The sequence below is a fragment of the Euphorbia lathyris genome, chromosome 1 (genome assembly GCF_963576675.1).
Source record: "Euphorbia lathyris chromosome 1, ddEupLath1.1, whole genome shotgun sequence".
NCBI classification, from domain to species: Eukaryota; Viridiplantae; Streptophyta; class Magnoliopsida; order Malpighiales; family Euphorbiaceae; genus Euphorbia; species Euphorbia lathyris.
Genome location: NC_088910.1, coordinates 20,057,362 through 20,070,628, shown reverse-complemented (window position 1 = coordinate 20,070,628; position 13,267 = coordinate 20,057,362). Strand labels below are relative to the sequence as shown.

Genomic DNA, 13,267 nt, shown 5'->3' with positions numbered 1-13,267 from the left:
CAGTTGCAGTTGTGGGCAGAGATTCGTTGGAATTATGGCACAAGCGTCTTGGGCATCCGGGGGAAGGAGATTGCTCAATTTTTACCCTCGAATATGGTATCTAGTAGAGTTAATGATAAAGAACCTTGTGATGTGTGTTTAAGTTATAAACAAACTCGTAGTAGTTTTTCTACTAGTATAAATAAAGCGGATGATATTTTTCAACTTGTGCATTGTGATTTATGGGGTCCTTATCGGACTGTTTCGTCTTGTGGTGCTACTTCTTTTTTAACTATTGTGGACGATTTCTCGCGTGCGGTCTGGGTCTATCTTTTGACTAGTAAAACTGAAGTGTATGCATGTTTTATGCGATTTGTGGCTATGGTTGATCGCCAATTTCAGAAAAAGATTCTGACTGTCCGAAGTGACAATGGAACTGAATTTAATTGTCTTGGTAAATATTTTTCTGATCATGGCATATTGTTTGAGACTTCTTGTGTGGGTACTCCACAACAGAATGGACGGGTTGAACGTAAGCATAGACATATTCTTAATGTGGCTAGAGCTTTACGGTTTGAAGGTAATTTACCAAAGTATTTCTGGGGTGAGTGTGTACTTGCAGCGTGTCATCTTTTAAATCGCACTCCCTCCTCTGTTTTGAAAGGGAAGACGTCGTATGAGGTTTCATTTCATAAATTGCCTTCTTATGAGATGTTGAAAGTGTTTGGTTGTCTTTGTTATGCACACAATCAACGCACTCGTGGTGATAAATTTGAGACGCGAAGTCGTAAATGTGTTTTTGTTGGGTATCCATTTGGGAAAAAGGGGTGGAGATTGTATGATTTAGACACAAAAGAGTTTTTGTGTCTCGTGATGTGAGATTTTATGAGCATATTTTCCCATTTGGATCACCATCAAATATGGACAATGAACCTGTTTCTGCACTGTCTGATACACGGATCAATGATGAAGAGACGAACAGTTCAGAACTGGACAGTCCTGCGTCAAAAAATAGGACAGAACCAAACCCAGAGATTGCAGTACCAGGTTCTTCAGAAACCGAAGCTGAACCAAACCAGGTGACTGAATCTCCGGGTTCTTCAGAAGCAAGGCAGGAACCGAATCCGACAATTGAAAATCTGGGTTCTTCTTTACTGGCAGAATCGGGTCAGAATGAGACAGAACAGTTTGGGCAGAATGAGGAAGAGGAGCTAGGAAGGGGCAAACGAACAAAAGTTCCTTCATCTAAGCTCCGGGATTTTGTGACTCACATTGTAAAGAAATATAGTCCACCCCAAGCTTCATCGATTTCATCATCTCCCTTAGGTACACTATATCCTCTAACTCATTATGTTAATTGTGATAAATTTTCTGCAAAACATCGTAGATTTCTTGCAGCAATTACAAATGCAGTAATCCCACGTAATTACAAAGAAGCAGTCAAAACTGAAGGGTGGCGTGGTGCAATGGCTGCGGAAATCAGTGCTCTTGAGGAGCAACATACTTGGGAACTTGTGAAATTACCGCCTGGGAAGAAGGCTCTAGGCAGCACCTGGGTTTATACAGAAAAGCGAAATGAGAAGGGTGAATTGCTGCGTTATAAAGCGCGGTTGGTCTGCTTTGGCAATCATCAAGTGGAAGGGATTGATTACAATGAGACTTTTGCTCCAGTGGCCAAAATGACAACAATTCGAACTTTCTTATCCGTTGCAGCTGTGAAAAAGTGGTCTGTACATCAGATGGATGTTCATAATGCATTTTTGCATTATGATTTGGAAGAAGAGGTATATATGAAGCTTCCACCTGGGTTCAGTGTAGATTCGCAGGGTTTGGTATGCAGATTGCGCAAATCTCTGTATGGATTGAGACAAGCACCACAGTGTTGGTTTGGGAAATTGATGGAAGCTTTGAAGAGATTTGGTTTCAAACAATCTTATTCTGATTATTCTCTTTTTACCTTTACAAAAGGGAGTATTCAGATCAATGTGTTGATTTATGTCGATGATATGATCATTGCTGAAAATAATGATGCTGCTTTGAATGCTTTTAAAGCATATTTAGGGCGTTGTTTTAAGATGAAGGATTTGGGAGCCTTGAAATATTTTCTTGGCTTAGAAGTTGCTCGTAACTTTGAAGGTTTCTTTATAAATCAACGGAAGTATGCACTTGAGATTATTGCTGAGACTGGTCTTCTAGGCGGCAGACCTGCTGTCTGTCTATGGAGCAGAATCATAAACTTGCTCTTGCGACGGGGGCATTACTGGAGGATACGACAAAGTATAGACGGCTGGTGGGGAGGCTCATTTATTTGTCTGTTACTCATCCCGATTTGGCTTATGATGTGCATATTTTGGCGCAATTTATGCAACAGCCTCGTATAGAGCATTGGGAGGCGGCCCTGAGAGTGGTGCGCTACTTGAAGAAAAGTCCTGGTCAAGGTATTCTTCTTCGGTCTACTAGTGATTTGAGTTTAGTTGGATGGTGCGATTCTGATTGGGCTAGTTGTCCTCTTACTCGGAGATCTTTGACTGGTTGGATGATATTGTGGGGTTATTCCCCAATTTCTTGGAAGACGAAGAAACAGCACACGGTTTCTCGCTCTTCTGCGGAGGCCGAATATCGGTCGATGGCTGCTACTACATGTGAGTTGAAATGGCTTAAGCAGTTATTGAAGGAGTTGGGGGTTAATCATCCAAAGGGTATGCGCTTACTCTGTGATAGTCAATCTGCAATTTACATTGCGAAAAATCCAGTTTTTCATGAGCGAACAAAACATATTGAAGCTGATTGTCATTTTGTTCGTGATGCAATTCAAGACGGGCTTATTTCGCCGTCCTATGTGCCTACAAAAGTACAATTAGCAGATATTTTTACTAAAGCCTTAAAACGAATGCAGTTTGATTTTTTAATGCGCAAGTTGAGCATTTGTGACTTACATGCTCCGACTTGATGGGGGGTTTTAATTCCTAATTAGTGTTAATTCCTAATTTGGTGTTAATTCCTAATTAGTGTTAATTCCTTTTTATTATTAGATTAGGAATTGTTTTCCTTTTGTGTTAATTCCTAATTAGTGTTAATTCCTAATTTGGTTTTTCCTTTTCCTTGTGGACAAGATTTTGTACTTGTATAAAATTGTGAATATGTGAATGAGAAAGAGGGGGATTTTTACCAAAATATCAACCCATTACCTATTAAGCTCAACACTAATACTAAAAATTCATGTCGTGTTCGTGTCGTGTCGTGTAATCGGGTCGTGTGTCATTTTGCCACCTCTAATATATATAGTAAAAAAAAAATGGACTCCTTTTGGTCATGGATTTTGGACGGTTGTACTGCTTACCTATGCTCAAGGCTGACCTGGTTCCGAACTTCCTCTATAAAAAATCTCTACTTAATTCTTCTGTCACGACCCATCCCACAGACCGTGACCGGCGCTAGGGAACGGGTAAGCTTAAGCTACCGGAACCCGTAGCAAGCCTAGATTAACTTAGCTAATCAATCACATAAATTCATTTTTAGATAAAATATTTAAAAGTATTAAACATTAAGTCATTGCCCAATATAATTTAATAATTACTCGTATATCTGGTACCGCGGTCTAGAATTAGAATTTTATATTAGCTAGAAGGATTAACCAAATAAAGATAAGTGTGCCGTCCGGAAGAAAGATCATGGGCTGCAACTGACTTCTAGTCACCTGAAAAATTAAAGGAGTCAAACCTCCTATAGTGAATTAATTATATGCAATGCATGAGTAATTTAACATTTATGTCACACACAATAATAATAATAATAATATATAATATAAGTGATCACACAATATGCTTTTCATAAAATTGTCTTATAAATAAATAGATAGGTGGTTTAATACGTGTGTTGGACCCTAAACCTTAATACCCAATCTAATAATCCACCAATAATCACCATTTCACTCATATCCAATAACTGGGGGATCGAGAATAACTCAACCGACAACACACCCAGTTAGCTGGAGGACCGAGAATAACTCAACCGATTCCGTACCCAGTTTCACTTAAATCCAAAATCCACATATCATATAGCCCGAGAATATCTCAACCGAGCTTATCCATATATCACAACATTCACAATACTAGTATCATCAATATCCAATAACCTGATAGTACCTGTGCGCACAAGGTCCTGATGCCGCTCACCAGGAAGCATGTCCATAACACGTATTTATCCACAAATAATTACGTATAAATTATTATAAACAATAAAACACTTTTATAAGTAAAAATAATATTTTACTTGAAATATCATGAAATCATCTATTATGAATGCAAATGCTAAATTAAAAATGCATAACATATAATTAACTCACAAATTGCTCCTAGCCGACTGTCCTAATTTTCAGGTACTGCCGCTCCTCCTACCAGTTGAGTATCTAAAAGAGATAATATTATTTTTAGAATTTATATATGTTTAGGGAAATATTAAAATTTATTTTGTCTCGTTTTACAGACTGTCTACCGAAAATTCGGCAGAGTCTCCCCTATAAAACGAACATCCTCCTAGTAATAACTAGGGTCAACCCTGCAATAAAATACACTTCTATATAAAAAAATATTCAAAGTCCAAACCGGTACCCCATAGACTACAATTTATCAACCCAGTTGGACATCAATCATCCGATAGTTCCATAACTATCAGTAATTCCAATACTTTACTCCCAAAATTACTCATCATCAAACAACATATAAACATATAATCCATTTTCATAATACCTATATCAACCAAATTAACTAACCCATAATCTTAAGAGCATAATTAATTAATTATGCTTAGTCCCATCTCCCTTCAACCTTTATTTTTAAAATTATATATTCTTAAATGAGGATCCAAAAATCATTTTTAACCCAACTTAATTTATTTTCTTTAATTTCACCCAACTATATACTTTTGAAATTTATAGAGACTAAACGGTAAGGAATTTGGTCAAAGTCCAAGAATTAATGTTGCTCCAAATAATATTTAGAACATTTTGAAGTTAACCAAATAATTTTTCTGCACTTATTTCGTATATCACCGGAAAATATCACCGGTGTTCGGGATCCGCCTATCGGAAAAAATTAAAGTTGATTGTTTTGAGAAACTAATTATACCACTTTGTTCCTTATGATTCCAGGAGTATAGAATCACTCTCAAAACACCCAAAATCGACCGGAAAAAATTAAATTTTGGTTAGATTTCTTACTTTTTCCGATGTAGCTCCGATTACCCCTCAAAACTCCTTGCATGCATCAAAATCTATTGTATCCGTAGGTAAATCGACCCCCTGAGTCCATTTTTGGTGTTAGAATTGCAAAATAATGAACATAGGACCGAGAAATAGAGGGAATAGCAAAAGTGACAAATTTTCTCTCTCTAAATGATTTTTAAAAACTCAAAATCTCACCATAAAACTTACATGCACTTGTAGCTGGAGTTGAGAGCTTCGTTTCGGTATAAAGAACGCCAAAAACGGTGAAGAAATGAGGAAGATTGAGGTTAGAGGAGAAGGAGGAATGGAAATGGATGTCAAGGGAGAAGGCCATGAAGATGATCCGGATATCATCTGATATTTCCTAAATATTTGGCCAAATTTCACTTTGGTCCTTCCTCTTTTAATATCTTTAAAATTTTCTCAAAAGTAATTATATTTTACCTTTAACTCCTTCTAATTAATTCATTTTAGCAATTAGCTTAAATATATATAATTTGGGGGTATTACAATTCTTCCCCCCTTAAAGAAATTCGTCCTCGAATTTAAAATTGAAGGACTAACCTCATGTTTGAAATAGATAAAGATAATTGCCCTTCATCTCCAATTCGGATTCCCAAGTGCACTCTTTCTTGGAATGATTACTCCATAACACGTTCACCATTTGATCAAAGTTGGCGAACTTGACGATCCACAATTGTCACTAGTTGCTCATTACAAGATAAATCTTCACTAACTTATATCGCTTGAGGATGAAGAACATGAGAAGGATTAGGAACATATTTCCTTAGCATTGATATATGGAACACAGGATGAACTTGTGATAAGTTAGGAGGCAATGTTAATTGATATGCAACTTCGCCTATTCTCTTCAAAATCTCAAACGGTCCGATGTATCTAGGTGTCAACTTTCATTTCTTTCCAAATCTCATGATTCCTTTCATTGGTGACACTTTGATGAAAACATAGTCCCCTTCCATGAATACCACATCATTTCTCCTTGGATCCACATAGCTTTTCTGCTTACTGAAGGCAGTTTGTAATCTTTGACGAATGATGGGAACCTTTTCAAAAGATATTTGTATTATCTCGGGACCAGTGAGCTTCCTTTTACCAACTTCTTTCCAACATAAAGGAGATCTGCACTTTCTACCATATAATACTTCATAAGGAGCCATTTGTATTATTATATGCAAATTCAATGAGAGGCAAATATGTATCCCAATGACCACCAAATTCCAACACACACATTCTCAACATGTCTTCTAGCGTTTGAATTGTTCTTTCAGATTGACCATCTGTCTGTGAATGAAAAGCTGTGCTAAAATTTAACCTAGTGCCCAAAGCACTTTGGAGTTTTTTACAAAACTTTGAAGTAAATATCGAGCCTCTATCTGACACAATAGACACTGGTACTCCATGTAGGCAAACAATTTTATCCACGCACAACTGTGCCAATTTTGTCACTGAATATGTTGTCTTTACTCGAAGAAAATGCGCTGACTTGGTTAATATATCAACTATGACCCAAATAGAATTATATCTGGTTAAAGCACGGGGCAATCCAACTACAAAATCCATGGTTACTCGCTCCCATTTCCATTCTGGAATAAGCAATTGTTGTAATAATCCCGAAGGCTTCTGATGTTCGAGTTTCACTTGTTGACAAGTCAAACATCGAGATACAAACTCTGCTACATCTCGCTTCATATCATTCCACCAATACAGCCTCTTAAGATTTTGATACATCTTTGTAGAGCCTAGATGCACATTATAAGCTGCAAAGTGTGCTTCTTCCATTATCTCCTTTCTCAAATTATCTACATTCGAAACACACAATCGTTCTCCATGCCGTAGACATCCACCATCATCAATTCTAAAATCTCGAGCCTCACCACCATTCAATTCATCTGCAATCTTACACAACTGAGGATCTCTTGATTGAGCTGCCTTGATTCTATCAAGTAACACCGATCTAACCTTAAAGTGAGCTAAGAATGTGCCATGATGATTCAACTCTAGTTGCACTCCAGAATCATACAGATCATGCATTTTTTTTAATCAAGGGCCTTCTTTCTGAGCTAATATGAGCTAGACTTCCTGAAGATTTCATGCTTAGAGTATCTGCCATGACATTAGCTTTACTAGGATGATATAAAATGGCACAATCATAATCTTTCAAAAGTTCCATCCAACGTTTCTGCCTTAAATTCAAATCCCTTTGCTGGAATATGTATTTAAGACTCTTGTGATCAGTGTAAATTTCACAAGCTTCTCCATACAGATAGTGTCTCCAGATCTTTAGTGCGAATACTACTACTGCCATCTCTAAGTCGTGAGTTGGATAGTTTGTTCATGTTTCTTTAATTGTCTTGAAGCATAAGCTATAACTTTACAATTTTTCTATCAGTAAACGTCTCAAGCGAACTCTAGAAAAATTAGAATATACAATGCATCCTCCTGATCCAGATGATAATACTGATGTTGAAGTAAAACATTCTTTTAGCTTTTGAAAACTATTCTCACATGCTTTCGACCATATAAAAGGAACATTTTTCTGAGTTAGCCGAGTTAAAAGTGTTGATATATTGGAAAAATCTTGAACAAATCTCCTATGTTACCCGACTAAACTTAGAAAACTATGAATTTCTATCACTATAGTGGGTCTCTTCCAATTGGTGTTTGCTTCTACATTCTTAGGATCTACTTGAATTCCATCTTTGGACACTACATGTCCTAAGAAAGCCACACTTTCCATCCAAAACTCACATTTAGAGAACTTAGCATAAAGTTGATGTTCTCTCAAAGCATGCAATACCATTCTCAAATGGTGTGCACGTTCCTCCTCGTTTCGTGAATATATCAAGATGTTATCAATGAACACAGTCAGAAAATGGTCTAATAAGGGTCTAAACACCATATTCATTAGATCTATAAAGGTTGCTGGTGCATTGGTGAAACCAAACGACATTACCAAAAATTCATAATGGCCATATCGTGTTCTGAATGTTGTCTTAAGTATATCTTCGTTCCTGATTCTCAAATGATGATACCCAGACTGCAAATCAATTTTAGAGAAGTGACACGCACCTTGCAACTGATCAAATAAATCATCAATTCGAGGAAGAGGGTATTTGTTATGGATTGTCACTTTATTCAACTGTCTATAATCAATGCAAAGCCGAAGTGATCCATCTTTCTTCTTAACAAACAACACTGGAGCACCCCAAGGAGACACATTTGGTCGAATGAAGCCTTTATCAATTAAATCTTGCAATTGTTCCTTCAACTCTTTCAATTCTGTTGGCGCCATTCTGTAAGGTGGCATGGATATTGGGGTAGTACTAGGAACTAAGTCAATACAAAACTCAATTTCTCTTTCAGGAGGTAACCCCGGTAATTCCTCGGGAAAGACATCTGGGAATTCATTAACAACGGGAACATTCTCTACTTTACCATCATCTACCATCGTATCCTTGACTAAAGCCAAATATCCTTGGCACCCTTTATGCAACAACTTTCTAGCTGTTATGGCTGATATCAAAATTGAAGAGGAAGTACCCTTATTGCCTTTGAATTCGAATTCAACATCTCCCGGTATGTTAAATCTCACCACCTTCGCACGACAATCTAAAGTGGCAAAATATTGAGATAACCAATCCATTCCCAAAATGACATCAAAATCAATCACATCTAACAGAATCAAATCTGCTAGCAAATTTCTTCCTTCTACCGTAACAGGACAAGAAGAAAATACAAGATCTGTTTCCGCTGAGTTGCTCAGTGGAGTAATTAAGATAAGAAGTACCTTAAATTTATGGAGTTTATTTTATTCTTATAGGATATCATGAAGCAATAAAAGAAGGAGTAGTACTAGGATCCAAAAATATTGTAGCATCCCCCGAAACATTCTAGAATTAAGATGATGCAGAAAGATTCCCGATTTGAATAAGTAGTTTGTTCTTAATGCACTAGATGAGGACCGCTGAAAAAAAGGAGATTGAAATTCTTATTGCGAACATGATTTAGCATATTCTCACACTGCTTACGAAATATCTACTAGTTGTAACATAATCAGGACCATGGCAATTTATTGTCTTTCACCGATGGTTGCCCACTTTTTTTTTTACGACGACTTCATTAAATAATTTCTTAATTTTATCCCTCGTCATACTTTTTATCTAAGATTAAATGTTATCTTTGAACCATACTTATACATCACTCTTCAAAGAGCATTCTACCATATGGATAGTAAGATAGCTGTTGTATTTTTCTCTACTTAATTAGCTAGTCCATAAGGTAATCTGTGACACCATTATACATAGTATGTATCACTGTGAAAAACCTTTCAACTAACATCTCGCAATAACTTCCACCAATCTATTATCATCTTTTCAAAATTTGTACAAATTGAGTTGAGGTGAATAGTTGTGTCTGTGGTACGAAGGTTAATAGATGATCAATAGGAAATAAGTTCTAGGTTCGTTAGAGGCATGAAAAAAAACGAACCAAGTTATGGATATATGTGTCGCACTTAGAAATTAAAGGTAAAATGAGATAAGCTTTAATGTAAGGCATTGAAGTCACAATTCATAAGAAAATATAATAGCAGTTCGGTAGGCGAAGTTTGAGGAGAAATGTAATACTAATAGAATAGATGAAGCACAATGAAAAATAATTGATTGAACTTTAAATCGCCTACATTTCTAGAGAAAATTATTTTTTTATTGTAGAACTTGTTGGTTCAAATGAGATTCCACTTATTTTAGTCTTGTAGTTCGTTCGCCTTCTAAATTTGCATTTTTTTCTCTAAGGAGGTAGTTGGGATGATGGATCATTATTTATTTTTTTTTACGAACAAAAATAACATCATCAAGATCACGTATCATTGACTCATTTACTAGTTTGTTTTAAACTATTTTAGATATTGATTGCCTCATTTTGTGAACAAATAAAAGTTATTTGCAAATAATAAGATTCTTACGATACGCTGGATCTAACTAAAAGAAGACTGTCAAAGACGAATTCGAAACCTATTTCCGCAGTATCCAGATTTTCTATCATCCTAGGTCATACAATCTCTAACCTAGGTTCTGATACCAACTTTGTCACGACCCATTCCACAGACCGTGACCGGCGCTAGGGAACGGGTAAGCTTAAGCTACCGGAACCCGTAGCAAGCCTAGATTAACTTAGCTAATCAATTACATAAATTCATTTTTAGATAAAATATTTAAAAGTATTAAACATTAAGTCATTGCCCAATATAATTTAATAATTACTCGTATATCTGGTACCACGGTCTAGAATTAGAACTTTATATTAGCTAGAAGGATTAACCAAATAAAGATAAGTGTGCCGCCCAGAAGAAAGATCATGGGCTGCAACTGACTTCTAGTCACCTGAAAAATTAAAGGAGTCAAACCTCCTATAGTGAATTAATTATATGCAATGCATGAGTAATTTAACATTTATGTCACACACAATAATAATAATAATAATAATAATATATAATATAAGTGATCATACAATATGCTTTTCATAAAATTATCTTATAAATAAATAGATAGGTGGTTTAATACGTGTGTTGGACCCTAAACCTTAATACCCAATCTAATAATCCATCAATAATCACCATTTCACTCATATCCAATAACTGGGGGATCGAGAATAACTCAACCGACCACACACCCAGTTAGCTGGAGGACCGAGAATAACTCAACCGATTCCGTACCCAGTTTCACTTAAATCCAAAATCCACATATCATATAGCCCGAGAATATCTCAACCGAGCTTATCCATATATCACAACATTCACAATACTAGTATCATCAATATCCAATAACCCGATAGTACCTGTGCGCACAAGGTCCTGATGCCGCTCACCAGGAAGCATGTCCATAACACGTATTTATCCACAAATAATTACGTATAAATTATTATAAACAATAAAACACTTTTATAAGTAAAAATAATATTTTACTTGAAATATCATGAAATCATCTATTATGAATGCAAATGCTAAATTAAAAATGCATAACATATAATTAACTCACAAATTGCTCCTAGCCGACTGTCCTAATTTTCAGGTACTGCTGCTCCTCCTACCAGTTGAGTATCTAAAAGAGATAATATTATTTTTAGAATTTATATATGTTTAGGGAAATATTAAAATTTATTTTGTCTCATTTTACAGGCTGTCTACCGAAAATTCGGCAGAGTCTCCCATATAAAACGAACATCCTCCTAGTAATAACTAGGGTCAACCCTGCAATAAAATACACTTTTATATAAAAAAATATTCAAAGTCCAAACCGGTACCCCATAGACTACAATTTATCAACCCGGTTGGACATCAATCATCCGACAGTTCCATGACTGTCAGTAATTCCAATACTTTACTCCCAAAATTACTCATCATCAAACAACATATAAACATATATACTTATAATCCATTTTCATAATACCTATATCAACCAAATTAACTAACCCATAATCTTAAGAGCATAATTAATTAATTATGCTTAGTCCCATCTCCCTTCAACCTTTATTTTTAAAATTATATATTCTGAAATTTATTTAAATGAGGATCCAAAAATCATTTTTAACCCAACTTAATTTATTTTCTTTAATTTCACCCATCTATATACTTTTGAAATTTATAGAGACTAAACGGTAAAGAATTTGGTCAAAGTCCAAGAATTAATGTTGCTCCAAATAATATTTAGAACATTTTGAAGTTAACCAAATAATTTTTCTGCACTTATTTCGTATATCATCGGAAAATATCACCGGTGTTCGGGATCCGCCTATCGGAAAAAATTAAAGTTGATTGTTTTGAGAAACTAATTATACCACTTTATTCCTTATGATTCCAGGAGTATAGAATCACTCTCAAAACACCCAAAATCGACCGGAAAATTAAACTTTGGTTAGATTTCTTACTTTTTCCGATGTAGCTCCGATTACCCCCTCAAAACTCCTTGCATGCATCAAAATCTATTGTATCCATAGGTAAATCGACTCCCTGAGTCTATTTTTGGTGTTAGAATTGCAAAATAATGAACATAGGACCGAGAAATAGAGGGAATAGCAAAAGTGACGAATTTTCTCTCTCTAAACGATTTTTAAAAACTCAAAATCTCACCATAAAACTTACATGCACTTGTAGCTGGAGTTGAGAGCTTCGTTTCGGTATAAAGAACGCAAAAAACGGTGAAGAAATGAGGAAGATTGAGGTTAGAGGAGAAGGAGGAATGGAAATGGATGTCAAGGGAGAAGGCCATGAAGATGATCCGGATATCATCTGATATTTCCTAAATATTTGGCCAAATTTCACTTTGGTCCTTCCTCTTTTAATATCTTTAAAATTTTCTCAAAAGTAATTATATTTTACCTTTAACTCCTTCTAATTAATTCATTTTAGCAATTAGCTTAAATATATATAATTTGGGGGTATTACATCTTCCTAGATAATTCACACAATCAACATTTGATTTTTTAATTGGAATATTTATTTTCGTGAAAAAAAATGGTTGTTATATTGGTACTTCGAGATATAAAAAATATGAGTAACCTATAATCGAGATTTCAACGTATGACTTGTTTGGAACATCAACAAAGGATTATACTTGAGATTTTACAAGTGATAACGGAAAAATTAATTATGAATAAGCAAATCTATTAAATAAACCTTGTCCAAATATTAATTTGTCAATTGAAATAATTACAGAATATTATTCTAATCAAACTAATATAACAATTTAATACTTCTGTGAAATTAAAGTCAGATTAGCATGCAAATATATTAAGATGCCACAATTCAAATATTTTCTCATAATAAATTAACAGTAATATAAAGAGTACATGGTTTTAGAAATTGATGCGGGCATCCATTCGATTAAATGAGAGGAGACGAGTGATGGAAGAAACCAAGCTAAATAGACAATACATCGAAATAAAGAGGAAACCATTTATGGGAGAAATAGAGCCCATATGCCGTGCGGAAAACTCACACGTCGTGTAGATCTATAGAAGAGTTTCTGCTTCTTATTTAGTAATCCA

The 13,267-nt window shown here is 35.3% G+C and overlaps 1 long non-coding RNA gene across 1 annotated transcript; it reads right to left on the bottom strand.

Annotated features, from left to right (window-relative positions):
- Positions 1-3,320: 3,320 nt before the first annotated feature.
- LOC136220883 (uncharacterized) lies at positions 3,321-12,477 on the bottom strand. Its single transcript, XR_010684761.1, has 4 exons — positions 12,363-12,477; positions 12,149-12,230; positions 4,325-4,387; positions 3,321-3,676 (listed from the first exon to the last, which is right to left on the bottom strand). It is a non-coding gene; the product is annotated as an uncharacterized lncRNA (long non-coding RNA).
- Between the last annotated feature and the right edge of the window lie 790 nt (positions 12,478-13,267).